Here is an 18,036-nt window from a genome sequence, read left to right as displayed (position 1 = left end):
AAAAAAAAAAAAAAAAAGCCAAATCAAAGACAGTGATGAGGTAAAGTTTCCCATGGATCAGAAATCCCATCTCCCTATCATTTGAAATCAGTATTCTTTGAAATCCTTCTACTGACTATATTAGCCAGTCCTTCCATTATGGAGAAATCTGAATATGAGACTTAAGAGCAGGAACCGGATCTCTGCAAATGAAGAATTGACCTTTTTTTTCCCTGGAATTTTCAGACACTTTTAAAGAATAATAGTATTAGTTAAATAAAACATGAAATATTGTTTCTTTTAGTGTAGTAACATTAACTAAGTGCCCTGAAAATTACTGTGCTGGTTTTAATACCAGCTAGAAATTAAACTCCAAATAAGCCACACCCCTTCTGCTAAGGGAAGTATTAAAACCAAGATTATGAGATAGCAGTTTAATGAAAGCACAGTGCAATGGAATAAGACACTGACAATAACAACAGCAGTATTAGTAGGAAAATTATGCAAAAAGAGAAGGTGCTTTACCCACAAAAAGGTGTTCACCACTGGGAACAAAATAACCAATATTGTGAACAACTCCTAAAAGTTGAACCCACGTGGCTTTCGCAGACAAAGGCARAGTGGTGACTGTTCTAATGCACCACCCACATGGCTGCTGGGAACAAAGGCAAGATAGGGTCTAGGTTTTCCCAGCTCCAGCCCAAAATAGCAACCATCAATGACAAAGAAATCCCCCAAAAGCTAGCTTATTTGTGCCTCTCTGCTAAGTTCAATTCCTCACCAGGTGCCAGTGCTTGACTGCTACCATGGTCTTTTCTTACTACATTATTTACATTACTGTGTGTTGGAAGCATATTTCATAATCTAAAATTAAGGTAGTTAAATTAGAAAAGTGAATTATATAAATTTAAAAAAAAATTGCTAATTCATGTATACTCAGACCTGTGATAGCATCATCTAGATAGTTTCCAGAATAATCCCAAAAATAAAACCTTACAGAAATAGTTCTGTTTCAGGAGTGCTAAACATATGTAGAAATATTAACCATAGATGTCAGTCATGGAAACTGTGTCAAAGGCAGTTTCAAATGAAAGCATAATTTTCCTTTTCAAAATGTGAAGAAATGAACTAAACAAGTCCTGTCAAAATGTTGAGATTTATGCTATTTTCTACCTTCTCCTGAATTGCTGTGAGCTCAGACTGTACATTAATAAAACACAGAATCACATTCTCCAGACATTTCCCTATTTTTGAGCAAAACAGAAACTTTAAAGCATGTCGGAGGAGCAAGCAGAGCTCTTTAATATTGTACTATTTCATCCTGTTCTCATAACATTAGGTCCGAATTCTGCAGGGACATGCACAGGTTTAGTTTTATGCACTGAGTGTTATTTCTTGGACTTGACAGGAAACTGAATTCCCATTGCATTAAAAAAGGCCTTCTCTTTTTGAGGTTCAGCTTGCCAATCTGTCAGCTACCCAAATTGAGTTTCTGATCAAGAATTCATGAGTGAAAATGTGTTTTTTCTTCACAATGTCCAGGAAAGCTTTGGTGTAGAATTTAAAACTCCTGGATATCAAAACCAGTTTGATTCAGCCATTTTCACCAATGATAAATTTACATGTTCCACAAACATACTTTCTTGAAAAATACTCAGATTCATTATTTTCTTAAAATAGCACTTTGGCACGCACTTGTATGTTCARTGCAGCAAAGTTTTTGATGGTCAGTTTCAGGTAAATCGACATTATTGAGACTTATAATTAATATTACACTATTGCCAAACTTGTTCCAAAATCAGATTGAATGCTCATCAGCTCTAAGTACAGGCCTATGAAAAAAAATTGTTAATGAATGGCAACCCCACACAGACCTTTGGATTAAAAATTAGGGACAAATATGTCCATGACCCTTAATGTCATGCCTGTTGCGAAGTGTGAGGASAGGGGACTTTAAAACAAAAGTTGTTCTTACTTAAACTCATCATATTTGTACAAAATAAAAGCACTGGCTATTTATTTTTATATGAGTACATGTGGCACAAGAAGACAAAGGAGGCTTAGTAAACAAGAGCAAAGACCACTTGGTTAAATGAAAGAAGGTTATTCAGCTAAGCCAGGAAGAAGATGTAACAAAGTTTCTAAAATGTAATGGACAGAAACTGCTGTAGTCCACAATAAATTATAACAGGCACTTGTTCTGACAGAAATGGTCTGATGCTCGTATCATTTATTCTGTTGGCTGTTTAGAAACATGTTATTTTAATTTGATGGTAAAAATATTGCAAAAACAGTATGCATTTTTAATAAAGGTTCCCGGTTATACCACGTCTGGGGACCATGCATCTYGGTACGCCACAAGTACATTGCCTTCCCTGTGCTCCTTTCCTCACTTTGCATTACAGAGTAAACTGATGCTTCCTGTTAACTTCTTAGCAGCCCAAGGAAGCAAATTGTATTCCAAGTGAAAAATATTTTCATCAGTATTGATGTTGTCGTGACACAGAGGCCTTTCCTAAACCTCTTACAAATCTGAACTTCATACATTTCCTTACCTTGTATTTTTAATATGGAAAAGCTTTGTCTTCTATGTCTTAGGTTACTATATCCTGACATTGAATGATGATTCCCAAACTGGAAAAGTCATATTGATACAATACAATAACCTAGAAAGAKCAACATGATGTTGAAGAATTGGAAGGGGTATTTGCAGAAACTGTGCCAATAGAGACAGAATCTATGCTTCTTAAAATACAGCAAAGATTGAGGATATGTCCAAACGAAAACCCCTAACATGTGGACATCCCTCCAAGTGTCCATACTGGGAACTGGATTCTTTAATATATTCATTTATCACATAGATAGTGGGATTGAGTGCACCCTCAGTAAGTTTGTGCATGACACTGATGCCTGATGAYTTTTGCCTTTCTTTTTATGTACCTTTYATATATTTTATATACCCTTTTAGACATTTTGTACCCTTTATCCCTGCAACMTTAGCCTTGTAATTCCTGTAGCCTGATATTCCAGCTTAGTTTAAGAATTCTGCTTGGCAGAGAGACCAAACATCCTCAGAAAACACCTTTCATCCAATTGAAGGTGTCCCTRCCCTGTGCTATCTTAAACCTGAGGCTCCAGCCTTGGATGAAGCCTTCTCTCTGGAACGTCTTGTGTAAACTGAGCTCTGGCCTCATCTTGAGGGGAATTCATTAGAATAGGGGGGACATTACTGCATTTGTTAATTTCCTTATTGCGGATTCCTAGATAGATATGCTGATYCCTGAAATCTATAAATCTTGTATCCATGCTTTATGCAGTGTGCATTTTCCATGTGTGCACATTTTGTGCACTTGGGATCCCAAACACCAAGGTAAAACTCTTTTAATCCCCTTAACCTTGTCTGTGTCTTTATTGAAACTGGCTGATCAAGGCAGTAATACCAAGCTGAGGGATGGGATGGCATCCAGAGGGACCTTGATGGGCTTGAAGAGTCAGTCCATTTGGGCATCGTGAAGTGTTGCTCAAATGAAGGYCAAGTGCAGGTTCCTGCACCTGAGCTGAGGCAATCCCCAGTATAAATACTGGCAGTGGGATGAATGGATTGAAAGCATCCCTATGGAGAAGGACCTGAGGAGTCTGCTGTACAAAAAATTGGATATGAGCTGGCAATGTGCTCTTGTCTTGAAAATAATCAGAGGTTATTTTGACCACCAAGACCTGTAGTGACAGGACAAAGGGGCAGCTTTATTTAAGCTGAAAGAGCTCAGGTTTAGATTGGATATAAGCAAGAAAATTGTTATGACAATTGAAGTGAGATACTGGGATAAGTTGCCCAGAAATATTGCGGATCACTGGAAACATTCAAGGCCAGGTTGGACAGTCCTGTTAGCAGCCTGATCCAGTGGAAGGTGTCCCTGCGTTTATCAGGATGTTTGGCCTAGAAGATCGTTGAAGGTACCTTCCAACCCAAATCATTCTATGATTCTAAGTTTATAGTAAATAAAATGAAGGAAWCTCGAGCATTTCTTTTTGATTACAATAAATTGATATGATTAAGAAGTAAAATAATAACAAAAGTACTTCCAAACCGAAGTGCCATGTATGCCTGCTGCGAAAGAAACCTATTTATATGTAGTACCCAAAAAAACTCAAACACACGAGTGTCCTTGTTCTGTCAAGGTTAGTGCTCTGCACAGAAGAATGAACTCTTTTCTCTGCAGTCAGCCTTATTGTAAAACAAAGTTCACAGAAAAAAAAGAGCTCCTTGAGGCTTTTCCAAAAACTTTCACCTCACCAAGGGGGATCTCAGAATGTAACACAAGTGAGCAGCTCTGTGGGTCAGGACAACACAGAGAGTGTCAGAACAAGTGAGCAAAGAGTCAAGGAGAGATCATACTTCAGACATGACATTTGGAAGAAAGACATATCAGAAACCTCCAAGGAAACCACACACAGCCTTTACAGTAATTAGGATTTTTTTTACCTGAGTTTTCTGTTTATGTTCACTTTTTCCACTGAAAAGGGCCATTTTCACTTCCTGAGTAACATCAAATATGACCAATAATGTGTTCTGAAATTATTATTTCCACTTATAATTTGAAGAACTGGTCAGCACAGTTCTTTATTGCTGATAACTCAAGCAACAATCTATTCCCCTTTCTATTACTGAGCTAGTTACATAAGTACTGTTATTATTCTCTTATTTAGAAAGAAAATATCCAGATATTAAGCACTTATATCCTTCAGATGTAACATTTTCACAACTTTTTCTCTCTTCCTTTTTATCTTATGGTTCAGCCTCTTTTTATTCTTCTCTCTACTTTTCTTTTTTAWTTTTTTTTTCCCTCACCAAGAGAACCAGTTTTCATTCTTATGCATGCACATGGAGCTAAGTGGAATATACCTATTTGCATAGGCTTTTGCTGTCACAGTTCATGAAGACAAGATGAGCTGCCACTCTCAAACTCCTTTTTTTTTTGTCACCCACTCAAATTGGAGAACAAATCAGCAAGAAAAAGAGAAGCTACAGAGTCATGGCTCCTCCCAGCACATGCTGGCTGTTGTAACACAGCAGCAAATGTAAGGAGAGTTGCCTGTACGGCTGTGTCAAATGGTTTGTGTTGGTTCCTACCACTGAACCATGATGAGAAAAATTTTCTGAGTCAGAACAGATCCTCGGTGAAGGTTTAATGCAGTGCCACCATATGAGTCCAAACCTGGCTTATTTCTTGGCTGTCTCAGTATCTCATTATTTTGCTGCTGGTGCACAGCCCTTCACTTAGTGCTGCAGGYTTTTGTCACGTGGTAGCTGCCTCATCCTTCCCCCTAGCCATGGTGGACACCTGGGCCCATGCAAGAAGACACATCAAAACTTCAGTCCCAGGGGGAAGCTGTGAAGACTTGCTCCACATSATTTTTACATTCTTATTTGGTGTACTCTTTGACAGGGGAGAATTGTTGAAATTGAAAGTTTCAAAGTTTGCATCTGTAACAGAAAATTTCTGATCATTTTCAATCCTGCCCCTCAGAATCAATTTGCCATTTTGTTTCATGCTTGCATGAATATTTTAAACATCTTTTTCGTTATTCTTTTCCTTGGTGACTCTTATGTTTGAGATGCTTTTAATATACTTGAAATATGACAAAAMATATTTATATTACTTTTTCAACTTTTATTCTTTTCTTCCTAAAATGTTACCTGGATAAATAATTTTTTTTAATACCCAGTCTTTGTTAACACCTCTAGAACAGCACAAAATGCTGGAAGCACATTGCTAGTGCAGTCTGGCTACCACTTTGTTTTAATTGCCCCAGGAAACAACATCATGAAGAAAATGAAGGAAAAAGTCAAATTGATACCAAGACTTCAGCCTCTCTAAGCTTCCCAATCCTAGTTCAGCAGGGGTAAAGAGAATTGATTAAAGAAACAGTTATAGTCTCAATGTTTGCTTTGTAGGCTGAGCCACAGCTGCATTTCATTGGAGGTGATCGCTTATGTCAGTGTAAATTGGAATGATCTTTAAACTATCTCATGGAATGTAGTGAACCACCATGTAAAAAACATTACTGSGGTAGATATAGTGCTATAGTGAAATTTTTACCGTGGCCACAGAACAAACTAGTGTTCTATAAGAGTTAGGTTAGGGTGGGAGAGAATTCTCAAGTATTAATGCAACGATGAGATGAACTGATGAAATGCATAGTTGATTTGTTTGGTTACASTTTCTTTACATTTCTCTAAAAAAGTATCAGTCTGAGTGTAACTATTTCTGTAGCATAGTAATGTCTGGTTTTTTTTTTTCATCCAGTGATCATGCTGGGCAGAAATAGCATATACTTTGGAGGGTGTGAAACAAAGAGTTGAAGGGTAGAGTTGGAAGTTTTTTGGTTTTTTTTTTTTTTTAATGAAGCTCTGGTCATCAAATTGCAGAGATGGTAGAAAGTAAAATATAAGAAAGAATAAGACTCTGCTCTGTGAGGCATTGAGCTAACTGAGACTAAGCCTAAGAGCCTAAGAGGCTAAGATCCTAAGAGCCTAAGAGCAGGAACCTTCTCTGTTCAGATTTAACTATTTAGAGATTTCTAAAAAGCTGATCAGTTTTTCATGTAAGAGCTTTATAAGATAAAGGCTGATTCACCTCTAGTTTAATGATGTGGTGAGTGAGGGACCATTACAAATTACATGTGAGACTGTTTCACTAGATAACTCCCCAACTCATTGAGGAACCTATGCAAAAATCAGATTTATTTGAACAGATTCTTTAGCCATTAAGTAATCACACACAGTGTTGGTGTAAACTAGGAGGAACAGAAGTAGAAGAGTAAAACCCACTAAGTTCTAGTTATAGGATCAAATGGGTTTATGCATAGATTTGGTTGCTGCAATTTCATTTGAAGTACTGTGTACCCTCTCATCTGGGATTATGATAATCATAACCCCTAAAAAGCATTTTTCAGTGGAATAGTGGATGTTTAAACTGAAGTTTCAATCTTCAAGAACAAGCAAAAATATGGACCAGAAATAAAGGAGAGTTGCATGGAAAATAGGTAAAAATATGCAGTGAAACAGAAACAGAAAGGCAGGTTAAGGAATAGCCATTTAATGGCACATGTTGTGATTGATCCTATACAATAATTCACCCATTTTTTCAGATCAAGATCATGCATTAAGGATATTATCTTTAACAATATTCTTCTTCAGGGTGTCTGTGAAACTTAACACAAAGTGAAATGTGCATCTAATTCTTCCGTTTCCCTTACTTCATCTAGCCATCAGGTTGCTCATGATTTTAGCAGATGTTTCTGCTTTTGGTTGCAGGACAACTTAATGAACCAGGTTTTTCTCTCCTTGCTTTTCATCCTCTGAGGAGCAAATGCATTCACGAGCAAACTCTTTGAAATACTTTGGAAATCAATTTTGCATGTTTCACCCAATGTTTTCAGCACAGTTATATGGTGAAATTTGTAGTCTTAGTACATTATTTATGGAAATATCTAAATAATTTAAAAAATGTGAGGTTCAGAATGGTATGACCAACAAGAGAACCCACTTTCAGTGATGCTAATTGCAAGATAAGTCTTTGTCAAAGCTCTTACATGTTGTCTGCTATTCCCTGTTATCCAGAGCAGAATAAAGCTGGTTCTGAAATGATGGCAGTAACATTTTAAGCCATGTTGGAAGCAGCRCACACCAGTAAAACAGATTAGAATGAAGAACAAAAGATCTATGATTTTGTGAGCTGAGCCTCCCTCAGATGGTGTTAACATTTCCACAGCTAACTTAAGTATAAAAACTTTTATTGTTACTGCAGGTGACAGAAATGCCATCAGTACCAAATATTGAGGTAACAACTGAAAGCAATCCTCTGAGCTGTTATTGTTAATTGAAAAAGCCGATGGGGAAAAAATGTCCTTTATGTCTGTTGGAAACCATGTATAGATATTCAGATAAAACATTTCCAGAAGATATTTGTCGGGAAACTGTTATAGAATTTTCATAAAAATATTTATTTGCTCAATCGGTTTTGCAGAAGATTTCACAACCCAGTTCCCAATTAAACTAATAAGAGCTAAACTTATAATTTTGTTTTTCATACTTTCAGGTAATTCTAGCACTTATCTTCCTCAGCTCTCAAACAGTTAAATCTATTTAAAATCTTGTTCTTGGTGTTATCCAACAAAGCACAGCTCTTTCAGAGATAGAAATGTAAAAGACCTGAATTCGGACACAATTCTGTTCAAGGTAGATAAGTCTGTTTACATAAACCAACTAGAATAGGTGCTAAAAATTTCTTGTCTGGTCTAAGTACAAGCAGTACTGATACCTCAAGGGCACAACTACCTGACTGAARAAGAAAAGGTCTGAAACACTATAAAAACTAGTCTAATTTAGAAAATTGGATTCAGAATTGAATTTAACTCTTGGTAAATACTAAAAATATTTAAATAAACTCAAATAATACTGAATCTTGTATAATTTGTAGGGTACACAAGTCAGATAGAGCTGGGAGGAGGCTGTATGATTACTGCAAATTCCCATGTGGACACAAACCAGGTTTACTCAGTCCTGTTAGGAAAGAAAAATGGTGAGGCAACTTGGAGGTCTCTGCCTGGAATGTTTGTATCTAGCAGTAACCAGGACTGGGATGAGGACCTTCTGCTGACTACTCTGTTCGATTTAGTGGAAAGAATGGAAAATGCTTCTTTCATTTTGTTTTTGTTGTTGTTGTTGTTTGGTTTTTGAGTTTGTTTTTTTTGTTTGTTTTGTTTTATTTTTTTGTTTGTTTATTTGTTTTGCTTTTTGCCAGGGGTATTTGTCAAATGGGTAAGATTTTTCATTGTGGTGAAGAATTTTGGATCTGTTACTAAATTTGCCCTCTGATAGATAGTCTGATAACATATGAAGGATTCCTTTTAGCTTTATTTGGGTGTCAATAAAAGTCTGTGTGAAGTCAAAACTGCTGCTTCTGTTGCTACCAGTAACAACATTAGAAGAATTCACTATAATTATTAGAGCAGCAACATGTGCATCTGTTGTAAGTACTGTATTTTTTTCATCAATTGCAATATCCTCAGTGTAATTCAAAACCACTGCAAGTTACAATAGTTTCATATTCAAGCTGAGGGATTCTTCTTACATTATATTAATCATATAGGTTTTACGCCTAAAATTTTACACTCAAGTCAGAGAAAAATAGCTAATCTGCAAAACAGTTTGAMTCTCAGTCAATTCAAAATAGGATCAGCATGCACTCTTATTAGCTTCCAAATTTTAAAATTTTATTCAGTATTTCTGCTCTTCTTATTTGGCCAAATCCTTTCTCCTTTGCTGATGTCTTTCTGTAGGTTTTGTAAATTTCTTTATTTTTCTCTTTATAATCTCAATAGTATTATTGAAAAATCATTAGTAGTATTAATAACTTTCTCTACTAACTCCCCTGCAGTACTTACAATGCATCTGACATGTTATGATATTGATTAAAAAATATTTTTTAGTTCATTTGCATCAGATTTGTCTAATGCACTATTTTTTTCATTCAGAAGTTACTTCTAACCTTCATCACTTTTCAGAATGTGTGACATGATTAAAGGTGTAGATAAAGTGAATAATGTTGTGTCCATCTGTTTGGTAACAGGTTAATCAACAGAGTGTAGAAGAAACRTTTCAAATGTTGTGGTTGATTATTTTTTTGTTTAAAATACATTTTAATCRCTATTAGTCATACTGAGTACAGAAGAACTGGCAAGAGGAAAGTTATGCTATGCCAGACACTGTACTCAGACTAAGAGACAGTCCTTGCTTCAAAATCTTCCATTTGATATCTGTTTTTGCTGGAAGTTTCTCATGATCAGCTCTAAGTACAGCCTTAGGACATAACCCCACTGTTGCCAGGAACCATGGATGATTTTATGGCACTCCCAAGTGCTTCACTCCACTAAGAGCACAGAATGCTCCCCAGAAGCTGTGCAGACTTGGTGAGTGATCAGGCAAGTAATGCTGCAGCTGCGGTGGTGACAATATGGAAGAAACATTTGATGCTTACAAGCACTTACGTTAAAGGAAAACTAAAAACCTAAGTCTCTGGACAGAAAAATAGGTGCTTTTTTTTTTTTTTTTTTTTTTTTTTTTTTTTTAAACAAGGTTATTATGTTCTATTAGTAAATTTTTACAATGCAACAGAGAGTTGATCTTTAGAGTCTGAGCTTGTAAGCAAATGAAGCAATAAGAAGAAAAAGCGTGAGACTTCTGAAAGGTGTGAAAGGCAGAGTTTTAAAGGAATATCTAAGCAGATTATTGGCAGACACCCAAAAGGATGTGTTTSTGATGAATACTTATAAACCTGGCATGGCTGCAGCATTAAATATGCTCACCKGTTATGTTTGGTTCTCAAATAAAGAGGAGGAAAAAGGGCTGAAGAATAGGACAAGAGCTTGGTAATGATTTGCAGACAACTGGTAGAAACTGAGATCAGTGCAAAACAGACCCAGGAGGCAGGCGTAGTTTATGAACTAAGAAGAATAATGATACAGATAATTAGGAGAATTATATTTGTTCCTCTTTCTCTAAAGCAGCAGATGCCAGCTGTTGGAAGTTGAATATTAAAACTGGTGTCCCTGTAGTATGATCTTGTACAAAGGAACCTCAGTTGTAATATCATGAAACAATGTTCTTAAGAATATGAACATTCTTATGTTTCTTCTTCAATACTTTCCTAAGCTTTTACCACAGCTAGAGGCAGACTGCTGGGTCCCAGCTGGGTCAGGCTTTGTTGATTTCTTTGAAAAGCTAAATCAGAATGCATATGGCTTTTTTCCCCTCTGAAATAAATCTTTCTTCCATGAGGAATTCTGTCACTTACAGTTTTTCTTGCAAACTAAAATGCTTCAAAATTCTATATTTTAATTACTGTTTGTTCACTTCATAATATACACAGCTTTACTGCCTGAAAAAAAAAGCATTTTTAAAATCCAGTCAGTAATAAATGCCTGTTATATTTGCTTATTGTTTGATAAGACAGTTCCTTTAAAGAGAGATTACCATTACCTCTACACTTCTAGTAGAAAGATTGCAATACTGAGAAGAAGGAAATATTAACTTACTTAGGTGTTCAGGGATATATGAGACACCAGCAAATATTTTATGTTCTGACAACAGAATTTGAAGTATCATCTTAAGGCTTTGATTAGTAACTTTTTGAATTAATACATTATTTTCAAACTGAGAACTTAAGCAGAAGACATTTACCATTATATACCTGTGTATCTGTATATACACCGAGTATCTGTGTGATGTGTCCTTCTTCCTAAGGTTATTTTTCTGTCTTGAATTAGATATATATGTGCACATATGCAGATGCTATTAATGGGTATGCATAGTACATTTACCATGCTCTGATTAGCAGTGAGAGCCAGCTTCAGTTTCAAAGAGCCACAATTAAATACTGGCCTGAGTTCTATCCCAAACTTGGGGAAAACAAGACCAAACTGATTGCTCAGTGACCTTTGCTATATCCTCACAAACAATGAATCAAGTTCCTGTTGTTGAGGCAGGAATGAAAAGAAGAGAGGAAGGGAAAAATGTAGGCTCTAATAGTATCTGGTTTACCAACTGACATGATTTTAATCTATTCTTTCTTCTCTTATTGTGAAGAAACTGTTAAGTGGTTGGAATGAGCATTTGTCTCGCAGCAGTGTTTGATTCCCTGCCAGCTGGTGGCAGCCCTGGGCACCTGCTGCCTCTCTTGCTCYCTGTGCAGGAGCCAGTCTCCTGACAGTCCCCCCCTGATGTCCCCGTTCCTTCTTGCTGGTCAGAAGCGGGGCACTTTAGTGACATTTCTGCTCCTTAGACAATATCACAGAATACTGCACCACACAGAGTCTGCCATCTACAGATTTCACAAGAGACACTTGCTTTACCTGGGACGTCAGTGTCCTAAATTTGAAGGGTGACATATTTGATTACAATGAAAGTTTGTCACAAGGTCCCTTTCACTCAAAACCCCGTCCTTGCACCAGTGAGAAGAGTTTGGGTTTCCTTGTACCGTTTTCCAGGATGACCTACTGTTTTCTCTTGAGTCTTAGGACACTTGGTTTTCAAATACTCCTCTCTGCATTGCTGCCATGAGGAAATTAAACACGGGAAGAGTGAGACCTAAAAGTGTGGCATGCATGATGCAAAGCCATTGGATATTCCATTTTAGAATGTGAAACGAGGATTCACAGCAGTCACATATTGAAACACAAGTATACAACACATAAACACACATATGCACACCTGGACACACAGATCACACTCACACACACACACACACACACACATGTATATAAAATAAAAATGTATATATATATATATATATTTATATTTATATGTGTCTGTGTCCTAGAGATGCTCAGCACTCACAGTAGCTCAAATGGCACCAATGGCTTCATCCCATTCCACCCAATGATTGATGTTATTCCCAGTAGTGGGAAAGATCCATGCACACCTGCATGTACCTGCACATGCACAGATCCCTCCTAATCTATTCATTGACTTCCGTGGATCCAAATCCCATCTCTCTGCACCTGGACAAATATCCCACTAAAGCCCCAGACCCCTTTCAGCTGCTGGTACAGACCTCTCACACATTCACACTCACTTTCATTCCAGCTGCTGATGTTTAGACCCCCATTAACACACCTGAGTTCAAAATGAAATTTAATAAGAGGCCAGAGAAGAGTCTGTTGACAACATGGTATGACCAGATGCGTACTGTTTGCACATTCCTTTTATTCTCTTTTTCCTTTATTTTTTTCCATGCTTGTTCCTCCCCAATCCACCTTGATCCCTCCCATTTTCCACCTTTGGTTCCACCTTCTAACCATCCCAGAATGTCCTGTGTGATCCGATACTTTTAGGCAATGATCCCCCTCGGCTGGAAAGGTGACTTTCAGAGCTGCAGTATTGGCTCATGGTGGTGTCTTGTCCCATCTTGATATGGGTGGGGGCTGAGACTCTCCTGGGATAGCTGTGGGAACCCTTGGAGTTCATTTCTCAAAGGGATTATTAGAGCTCCCCTGCCTGGCACTGTGCCTCTCTGCTCCTTCATCCATTTGTGTGTGTGTGTAGATTTTAATCACACAAACTGACATCCACATCTCCTCTGCTGTTAAATTAAATCTTTTGTTTAGAAACTATTCAGACAGCCAAAACAGAGGGAGACATTCCAAACGATCTTACWTAGCCTTACATTGTCAAGGCAGGTGAAGGGGACTGAAAGGGAGGCAAGAAATGTCAAAAAGAAAAGTGTAACATGTAAAAAAAAGAAAAGTGAATTATTATGTTTGGATAAACAAACATTATTTTTATGACAAATTTTGGGAGTGCTCATTATGAAGCAAAAAGCCGCATGAGCAATCTTTGCAAAAATACTAAAACCAAGGTTGAGTTTGATGTGCTAAGAGAGTGTTACTGGTTTAGTGGGATTCACTAGATAATAAAATATTCACAGGTAGGCTTAGTAATGTCAGTCTGTTGGTTAAAGGTCAGTTCTGAATRAGCAGCTAAAGGAGGCTAATTTGCAGCAAAATTAATCCTCCAAGACTATTATGACAAGCCACTGCTGTCATTCTTAGTTCTCTCTTAGAAAAACAATTCAGAAAATCTCTGATGAAATGTTGCACAGAATTTATAAGAGCCTTTCAAACTTTGAAAAGATTTCCAGAGTGCTTTAGAGAAAATCTGTGGTAACCTGATCCATGTGTTTGGTTCTTGCTTTTTTTTGTTCCCTTGTTACTGCTACAAGGCTTCTTGACTCAGCATTGTGTTGTCACTCCACTCCATGCTAGTGACGTGGTTCCTCTCAACCAACTCTGAAGGGTGAACAGCTGAAGATTCAGCTATTCTGTTTAAAAGCAAGACATTTTTTTTTAACTTGCTGTCATTCTGTATCCCCWCAAATATCATTTGAATGAATGCTTATGTGATCTCTGTATGGTTTCCAATCCACTGGATGGAATTTCTTTGGGATTGTAGCATGGATCCAGAGGATCCATTAGGATGAAGGTGTACAGCCAGCCCATTTTGAGGCCAAAGATGGAAATKAATATCTTACAGCTACAGTGAACTGACAACATTCAGATGCACAAGTATCTCAAAAGTGGTTTTTTTTGATCGATAGCAGAATAGAGGAAAGTCAAGGTATTTGCCCATGATTCAAGCCTTCCAATTTATGGCACTGTCTTTAAGCACTACTATGCCAGCTGTCTTCAGCCCTTCTTCTTGGGGGACAATGACAATCCCATTTTGTGTACTCCTTGCTGCAGTGTTCCAAAGTCAACCTTTGCAACTCTTTCATCTGCTGTGAGGCAAAGGGTGTCAAGAGTTTGAAAGAGCACAGAAGAGCAGTTCTCTTAGAACTTTCTTATCTTTGATAGCAATTTGAATTTCTGCTTCCCATTTGTTTTTTAATCTGCTGTGACTTCTCCATTTCACACTACTTTGAATTTCAGAGAGAATGGCTATTTGTCTTTTAAATACATCTGTTTTTTCCTCTTGCAGTATGGTAATTTATTTTCACTGTCAAGAGTAAGGCAGACTCCTGCATATCAGCATAGGGCTTTTTTTAGATGTAAAAGTATGTAAGGCATTTTGGGCATTTGTTTTTTTTTGGTGAATTGTTTAGATGAATTCTGACCTSATTCAGATGTGTAATATTTTGTTCCATCTAAATTATTTATGTATATACATACTCATTTAACTCATTTAACTCAGAAGATATTAAAGTTCTTTTAGAATGAGAGCTAGAAAAAATTCAARTAAATGTGGTTATTCATTTCACATCCATGTCTGACAGAAGCAAATACTGAGTTTAGTTCTATTGGAAATACTTATGATGGTTTATTGAAGCCATAAGTGATCATGAGAATGTAAAATCAGAGGCAAAGTGCAGATATAATATTTTTTTATATTCTTGTCCAAATGAGTGAATAGGGAAAACCAAGTTCTTTTTATTCCAAACTTCTCTTCCCACTTAATTTACTGCCATGATGTGATAAACTTTATGTAATGTGTGGTATCACTACTACCATAAAAGAAGCCTTTTGTTTCTTTCAGACCACAGGAGTAATAAATAAGAGATGTTTTTATTGGTCAGAATAGAGATTTTATTCTAGAATAAAAGAATGTGATGTCATCTGAATAGGACATGCATCCAGTGTTTTATTGTCTATCCACACATGAAATCTTTGAAATGATCTATGAAACAGATATTGGAGAGGCAGTGTACATCTGAACTTGAGTAAAAGCTACTGGCCTATGATATTACTATTAGTCCTGAATACTAACATGTTTGAAAACAGACTTCCACACATTCTTGGCATGAACACAAAAATGCCTTTGAAAAACTGTATCAAAGGTTTTAGATACAATCATTACAATRCTGTATGACCTCTGCTAATGATGATGCAATTGCCCTACAACAACAGTGGCAACAAAAACAAAAAAAAACGCCAGCTTTAACACGGACAAATATTCTTTCTAGTTTTACTTTTTATATAGCTGTAATTATTTTCATGTACCCATGTTACACCAACATACAAATAGTCTGGATATYCTGTTTTTTGTTGGTGCCAATGCAGATGAGCAACAATCATTTCATTTTACTGGAGTTGAATCCCTTTACAGAGATGGAGATTTTCACTCTCAGAATTTCACAACGAAGAACATGAGATTCAACACTGTAGTAAGACTTCTGGCAATAAATAAAATAGAGCCTACTTGTATTGCTGTAGTTCAGAGAAAAGTACACTTGCTTTCTATAATATTTGATGATGTCTGACTTAAAGTCAGCAAACAATGTCCTTTCTCTGGGAAGCTGTAACAGTTAATTTTGTTTAATCTTAAACAGAAATAAATACCTTTCTTAAAATATTTTTTTTGTGAAGAACAAGGAAATTAATTCTCTTGTCTTTAGATATTTTGTATAATTTACAAATATTTCTTTGGATGAAATTAAACACCGTTTTGATTTGTGTCATTCGCATCTAATGTTACTTTCATGGGTTTTTTTTTCTCTATATATCTTGATAATGTATATTAAATATGGCCTTTAATGCGTTAGTACGTTAAATTCAGTAAACCTCCACAATAGGTAGGTTTAAAGTAAGAGGCATTTGTTTCCTCTATTCTTTAATTCTATCTTGTTGAAGTGAAACATTCTCTCATAAATTATGAAAATTTTGTCAAAATTGATGAAAAGCTGTTAATACAAAACTGTATTTTTAAAACTGTCATGCTGAGAATTTTGCACCCAGTTTTATTTTTTTCTGTTAAGAGTTGTGCCTTTTCAACAATCCAGAACTCTCAAGCTGTTTTGCTGCAGATACCTGTTCTCTGTGTACAAAATGTTCTTCAGGACTTTGAAACCATGTTCAAATTTCTGAAAATATTTTTAGTTCCCTAAACCAAAATAATTTAATTTTTTTAAAAAGAGATTTAAACTGACTTTTTTTTTTTTCACAAAAACAGCCTGATCAGCACTAATTTAAACTCCTCTTAAAATTTTACAAAATCAATGTATTTTAATAAGTTCTATAAAAACTATTTGATTTTGATCATTATTTCCAATCTGACAGAAAAATAAAAAGGAAGAGCTATGTCATTTCTGATACACTCCTGCAGTCACAAGTTAATTGTAATAATATGTATGGTGAGAACAGTGTTTTGAAAGATGGTGCATGATTTCAGACATGGAATTTCTGCCTCTCAAGCAGTATCTTTATGACTGCTTTCAACACAAAGGCCAATATTGTAGGAATCTAAAAACTCCACATACTACCCACACTCTGACATGAATTTATTGTCAGAGGTGGAGTAGGAATAGCTGGGAAGAGGGAGATCCAGACTCTTCCATACTGGGGATGGAGCACTCTTATGCATATTGGAGCACTTTTGATCTCTGTGCCGTGTAGTGTGGTCAGGTAATGGCAGTCCAGCTGTGCAGATGTGTACCTTCACTTTTTTCTCATTCTGTTTTCAGGCCCTGAATCTTTTAAACATTACAAGTGCTGCTTTGGGACACTGCACAGCACTACTGCTCCCTGTATCAGTCCTGTGCTGATCACCTGGCAGATTTTTGCCAGGGGCAGATACAATCAGAAATCAGTAGAAGAGAAAAAAGGAAAATTTTTGTTATCAATTTTGATGCTATAGTAGGCAGTAATGCAAAACAATGTACAAATTTATATTTTTTTTTTCTAGAAAGCAAGCTGGTTTGACAAAGCTATTATTTTTTTTTGTGGGGATTTGTTATGTTTGCATTTTTTTCCTGTGAGATGGTAATGMAAAAAACTCAGAATTGTCACCCTCTACCTCACCCCCACACAGACATGACATGCTGATGGTGTCAACTAAAGTCTAAAGGGAAAGACAGGGGGAAAAGAATGGCSATGTAGGAGGCCATGTTGCCACATATTGAGAGAGGGTTAGCTTTGTGGTGTCAGAGACCTGAGCACTCAAGCTAACATCTGCTCTGAACCAGTCTCTCAAAGATTTTCAGTGGATTATGGAGGCTTTCCGAATAGCTAGCCACCTGATCTAAGCAGTGGTRTTCAGTGATGGAAGGAGATGCTGTTCCCAAGCAGAAAATGTTGAGGGTAAAAAGGAAAGCTGGAAGTGGCATGTGCATTCTCTGGCATTTGTTTTTAACATCTAAGTATGGACCTTTAACTTCTTAGCAAGGACAGGAAGTCACACCAAGAACTTAAAAAAGACGGGGGACAAATTGAAACTTAAATGAAGCAGTTTCAAGTTCCCTTCTCTTGGTCTGTCGTGTTGTGTGTATGCCTTAGGCATGAGAAAGTCAGGGAAGGAAGGATGGRCTCTGTGGATGACTAAAAGTTGCAGATCCTTAAAAGACAAGCTGATGTTGCTTAGCTGAGGAGAGATGGGAKCCCAGAAAGAATAGAGGTAGATTGTTATCAGATATATTACTGCCAGTACTACTACCATTGCCTCATTCAACTTTTGGATGTTGGATTGTTGCGCCTTCCTAGAAGAGAGGTGAGACCAAGTTTGTG

The sequence above is a fragment of the Malurus melanocephalus genome, unplaced genomic scaffold (assembly GCF_030028575.1).
Source record: "Malurus melanocephalus ecotype Western Australia unplaced genomic scaffold, MMel_1.1 scaffold_154, whole genome shotgun sequence".
In the NCBI taxonomy this organism is placed as follows: Eukaryota; Metazoa; Chordata; class Aves; order Passeriformes; family Maluridae; genus Malurus; species Malurus melanocephalus.
This window is presented reverse-complemented; position numbering follows the sequence as displayed.